The sequence below is a fragment of the Coregonus clupeaformis genome, chromosome 34, assembly GCF_020615455.1.
Source record: "Coregonus clupeaformis isolate EN_2021a chromosome 34, ASM2061545v1, whole genome shotgun sequence".
Lineage (NCBI taxonomy): Eukaryota > Metazoa > Chordata > Actinopteri > Salmoniformes > Salmonidae > Coregonus > Coregonus clupeaformis.
This window is the reverse complement of record NC_059225.1, coordinates 34,808,316-34,814,698: the sequence shown is the minus strand read 5'-3', so window position 1 is coordinate 34,814,698 and position 6,383 is coordinate 34,808,316.

Sequence of the window (6,383 nt, the reverse complement as noted above, 5' to 3'; positions counted from 1 at the left end):
GGTAACAACACATCTGCCACGCTGATCCTCAACATGGGGGCCCCTCAGGGGTGCATGCTCAGTCCCCTCCTGTACTCCCTGTTCACACATGACTGCATGGCCAGGCACGACTCCAACACCATCATTAAGTTTTCCAACGACACAACAGTGGTAGGCCTGATCACCGACAATGATGAGACAGCCTATAGGGAGGAGGTCAGAGACCTGGCCGTGTGGTGCCAGGATAACAACCTCTGCCTCAATGTGATCAAGACAAAGGAGATGATCGTGGACTACAGGGGGGAAAAAAAGAGGACTGAGCACGCCCCCATTCTTACCGACGGGGCTGTAGTGGAACAGGTTGAGAGCTTCAAGTTCCTTGGTGTCCACATCACCAACAAATTTTCATGGTCCAAACACACCAAGACAATAGCGAAGAGGGCACGACAAAGCCTATTCCCCCTCAGGAGACTGAAAAGAGTTGGCATGGGTCCTCAGATCCTCAAAAAGTTATACAGCTAAACCATCGAGAGCATCCTGACTGGTTGCATCACCGCCTGGTATGGCAACTGCTCGGCCTCCGACCGCAAGGCACTACAGAGGGTAGTGCGTATGGCTCTGTACATCACTGGGGTCAAGCTTCCTGCCATCCAGGACCTCTATACCAGGCGTTGTCAGAGGAAGGCCCTAAAAATTATCAAAGACTACAGCCACCCTAGTCATAGACTGTTCTCTCTGCTACCGCACGGCAAGCGGAAGTCTAGGTCCAAAAGGCTTCTTAACAACTTCTACCCCCAAACCATAAGATTCCTGAACAGATAATCATGGCACACTTAACCAGCATGGCTACCACAGCATTCTGCAGAGATACGCCATCCCATCTGGTTTGGGCTTAGTGTGACTACCCAACACACCTCCAGGCTGTGTAAAGCCATATCTCAGACTGGCCAATAAAAAGAAAAGATTAAGATATGGCTTTTTCTTTGCAACTCTGCCTAGAAGGTCAGCATCCCGGAGTCGCCTCTTCACTGTTTTACATTTACATTTTACATTATTTAGCAGACGCTCTTATCCAGAGCGACTTACAGTTAGTGCATACATGATTCTTTTTTTTTTTTTTTCTCATACTGGCCCCCCGTGGGAAACGAACCCACAACCCTGGCGTTGCAAACACCATGCTCTACCAACTGAGCTACCTCCCTGCCGGCCATTGTGCGCCGCCCCATTGGTCTCCCGGTTGCAGCCGGCTACAGCAGAGCCTGGATTCGAACCAGGATCTCTAGTGGCACAGCTAGCACTGCGATCCAGTGCCTTCGACCACTGCGCAACTCGGGAGGTTGACGTATAGACTGGTGTTTTGCGGGTAATATTTTATGAAGCTGCCAGTTGAGGACCTGTGAGGTGCCTGTTTCTCAAACTAGACACTCATAATGTATTTGTCCTCTTGCTCAGTTGTGCACCGGGGCCTCCCACTCCTCTTTCTATTCTGGTTAGAGACAAATTGCGCTGTACGAGATCTTCAGTTTCTTGGCAATTTCTCGCATGGAATAGCCTTCATTTCTTAGAACAAGAATATACTGACGAGTTTCAGAAGAAAGTTATTTGTTTCTGGCCAATTTGAGCCTGTAATCGAACCCACAATTGCTGATGCTCCAGATACTCAACTAGTCTCAAGAAGGCCAGTTGTATTGCTTCTTTAATCAGCACAACAGTTTTCAGCTGTGCCAACATAATTGCAAAAGGGTTTTCTAATGATCAATTAGCCTTTTAAACTTATAAACTTGGATTAGCAAACACAACGTGCCAAAAAAAAATTTATGCACGCATGACTGTAAGTCACTTTGGATAAAAGCGTCTGCTAAATGGCTTATTATTATTGTTATTATTATTAGAACACAGGACTGATGGTTCTGTACACCTATGTAGATATTCCATTAAAAATCAGCTGCTTCCAGCTACAATAGCCATTTACAACATTAACAGTGTCTACACTGTATTTCTGGTCAATTTGATGTTATTTTAATGGACAAATAAATTGTTTTACTTTAGAAAACAAGGACATTTCTAATGAACCCAAACTTTTGAACGGTAGTGTTATTACTGCTCAAAAAAATAAAGGGAACACTAAATTAACACATTTTAGATCTGAATGAATGAAATAATCTTATTAAATACTTTTTTCTTTACATAGTTGAATGTGCTGACAAAATTACACAAATTATCAATGGAAATCAAATGTATCATCCCATGGAGGTCTGGATTTGGAGTCACACTCAAAATTAAAGTGGAAAACCACACTACAGGCTGATCCAACTTTGATGTAATGTCCTTAAAACAAGTCAAAATTAGGCTCAGTAGTGTGTGTGGCCTCCACGTGCCTGTATGACGCTGGGCATGCTCCTGATGAGGTGGCGGATGGTCTCCTGAGGGATCTCCTCCCAGACCTGGACTAAAGCATCCGCCAACTCCTGGACAGTCTGTGGTGCAACGTGGCGTTGGTGGATGGAGCGAGACATGATGTCCCAGATGTGCTCAATTGGATTCAGGTCTGGGGAACGGGCGGGCCAGTCCATAGCATCAATGCCTTCCTCTTGCAGGAACTGCTGACACACTCCAGCCACATGAGGTCTAGCATTGTCTTGCATTAGGAGGAACCCAGGGCCAACCGCACCAGCATATGGTCTCACAAGGGGTCTGAGGATCTCATCTCGGTACCTAATGGCAGTCAGGCTACCTCTGGCGAGCACATGGAGGGCTGTGCGGCCCCCCAAAGAAATGCCACCCCACACCATGACTGACCCACCGCCAAACCGGTCATGCTAGAGTATGTTGCAGGCAGCAGAACGTTCTCCACGGCGTCTCCAGACTCTGTCACGTCTGTCACATGTGCTCAGTGTGAACCTGCTTTCATCTGTGAAGAGCACAGGGCGCCAGTGGCGAATTTGCCAATCTTGGTGTTCTCTGGCAAATGCCAAACGTCCTGCACGGTGTTGGGCTGTAAGCACAACCCCCCACCTGTGGACGTCGGGCCCTCATACCACCCTCATGGAGTCTGTTTCTGACCGTTTGAGCAGACACATGCACATTTGTGGCCTGCTGGAGGTCATTTTGCAGGGCTCTGGCAGTGCTCCTCCTGCTCCTCCTTGCACAAATGTGGAGGTAGCGGTCCTGCTGCTGGGTTGTTGCCCTCCTACGGCCTCCTCCACGTCTCCTGATGTACTGGCCTGTCTCCTGGTAGCGCCTCCATGCTCTGGACACTACGCTGACAGACACAGCAAACCTTCTTGCCACAGCTCGCATTGATGTGCCATCCTGGATGAGCTGCACTACCTGAGCCACTTGTGTGGGTTGTAGACTCCGTCTCATGCTACCACTAGAGTGAAAGCACCGCCAGCATTCAAAAGTGACCAAAACATCAGCCAGGAAGCATAGGAACTGAGAAGTGGTCTGTTGTCACCACCTGCAGAACCACTCCTTTATTGGGGGTGTCTTGCTAATTGCCTATAATTTCCACCTGTTGTCTATTCCATTTGCACAACAGCATGTGAAATGTATTGTCAATCAGTGTTGCTTCCTAAGTGGACAGTTTGATTTCACAGAAGTGTGATTGACTTGGAGTTACTTGTGTTGTTTAAGTGTTCCCTTAATTCTTTTGAGCAGTGTATATATAGATATACACACATATACATACATACATATATATACACACACATATAGATAGATACACACACACTCTGTACTAATATATATATATATATATATATATATATATATATATATATATATATATATATATACATATACATACACACATACATACATACATACAGTGGGGAAAAAACTATTTAGTTAGCCACCAATTGTGCAAATTCTCCCACTTAAAAAGATGAGAGAGGCCTGTAATTTTCATCATAGGTACACGTCAACTATGACAGACAAATTGAGAAAAAAAAATCCAGAAAATCACATTGTAGGATTTTTTATGAATTTATTTGCAAATTATGGTGGAAAATAAGTATTTGGTCACCTACAAACAAGCAAGATTTCTGGCTCTCACTGACCTGTAACTTCTTCTTTAAGAGGCTCATCTGTCTTCCACTCGTTACCTGTATTAATGGCACCTGTTTGAACTTGTTATCCGTATAAAAGACACCTGTCCACAACCTCAAACAGTCACACTCCAAACTCCACTATGGCTAAGACCAAAGAACTGTCAAAGGACACCAGAAACAAAATTGTAGACCTGCACCAGGCTGGGAAGACTGAATCTGCAATAGGTAAGCAGCTTGGTTTGAAGAAATCAACTGTGGGAGCAATTATTAGGAAATGGAAGACATACAAGACCACTGATAATCTCCCTCGATCTGGGGCTCCACGGAAGAGCTCACCCCGTGGGGTCAAAATGATCACAAGAACGGTGAGCAAAAATCCCAGAACCACATGGGGGGACCTAGTGAATGACCTGCAGAGAGCTGGGACCAAAGTAACAAAGCCTACCATCAGTAACACACTACGCCGCCAGGGACTCAAATCCTGCAGTCCCCCTGCTTAAGCCAGTACATGTCCAGGCCCGTTTGAAGTTTGCTAGAGTGCCTTTGGATGATCCAGAAGAGGATTGGGAGAATGTCATATGGTCAGATGAAACCAAAATAGAACTTTTTGGTAAAAACTCAACTCGTCGTGTTTGGAGGACAAAGAATGCTGAGTTGCATCCAAAGAACACCATACCTACTGTGAAGCATGGGGGTGGAAACATCATGCTTTGGGGCTGTTTTTCTGCAAAGGGACCAGGACGACTGATCCGTGTAAAGGAAAGTATGAATGGGGCCATGTATCGTGAGATTTTGAGTGAAAACCTCCTTCCATCAGCAAGGGCATTGAAGATGAAACGTGGCTGGGTCTTTCAGCATGACAATGATCCCAAACACACCGCCCGGGCAACGAAGGAGTGGCTTCGTAAGAAGCATTTCAAGGTCCTGGAGTGGCCTAGCCAGTCTCCAGATCTCAACCCCATAGAAAATCTTTGGAGGGAGTTGAAAGTCTGTGTTGCCCAGCGACAGCCCCAAAACATCACTGCTCTAGAGGAGATCTGCATGGAGGAATGGGCCAAAATACCAGCAAGAGTGTGTGAAAACCTTGTGAAGACTTACAGAAAACGTTTGACCTGTGTCATTGCCAACAAAGGGTATATAACAAAGTATTGAGAAACTTTTGTTATTGACCAAATACTTATTTTCCACCATAATTTGCAAATAAATTCATAAAAAATCCTACAATGTGATTTTCTGGAATTTCTTTTCTCATTTTGTCTGTCATAGTTGACGTGTACCTATGATGAAAATTACAGGCCTCTCTCATCTTTTTAAGTGGGAGAACTTGCACAATTGGTGGCTGACTAAATACTTTTTTGCCCCACTGTATATATACACAGCTGTGGAAAAAATTAAGAGACCACTGCAAATGTTTCTTAAATCAGCATCTCTACATGTATGACAGCCATTCCATTCCAGTGTCTATTGAATTCCAACCCAGGCACACCTCATTCTACTGAATTAGGATCACCTGAACCAAATCTTATTTAATGAGGAAAAGTATAAAAACCACTGCTGTGGTCATCACTATCCTCTTGCAATAGGACCAGCTGGATGGCAAAAACAGTGCTAATAGTACCTCAAAAGTAATATTAATCATAAAATAACTATTGACCATGCCAAAAGAGTTGAAAAGGAATGTTATGAGTGAGGAAAAGAAGGGTTCAATTCTGGCTTTACTGGCAGAGGGATACAGTGAGCATCAGATTACTAACATCCTTAAAATTTCAAAGACAGCGATTCATAAGAACAAGGTCAAGCAGCAGACATTGGGGACAACAAAGCTACAGACCGGCAGAGGCCGAAAACGACTCTCTACTGACCGGGATGACTGCCAACTCATTCGAATGTCACTCAACAACTGTAGGATGACATTAAGTGACCTACAAAAAGAATGGCAAAAGGCAGCTGGGGTGAAGTGCATGGTGAGGACGGTTCGAAACAGGCTCCTAGGGGCAGGGCTGAAGCCGTGCAAAGCTAGAAAAAAGCCCTTCATCAATGAGAAGCAAAGAAGAGCCAGGCTGAGGTTTGCAAAAGACCATAAGGATTGGACCGTAGAGGACTAGAGTAAGGTCATCTTCTCTGATGAGTCCAATTTTCAGCTTTGCCCAACACCTGGTCATCTAATGGTTAGACGGAGACCTGGAGAGGCCTACAAGCCACAGTGTCTTGCACCCACTGTGAAATTTGGTGGAGGATCGGTGATGATCTGGGGGTGCTTCAGCAAGGCTGGAATCGGGCAGATTTGTCTTTGTGAAGGACGCATGAATCAAACCACCTACAAGGTTGTCCTGGAAGAAAACTTGCTTCCTT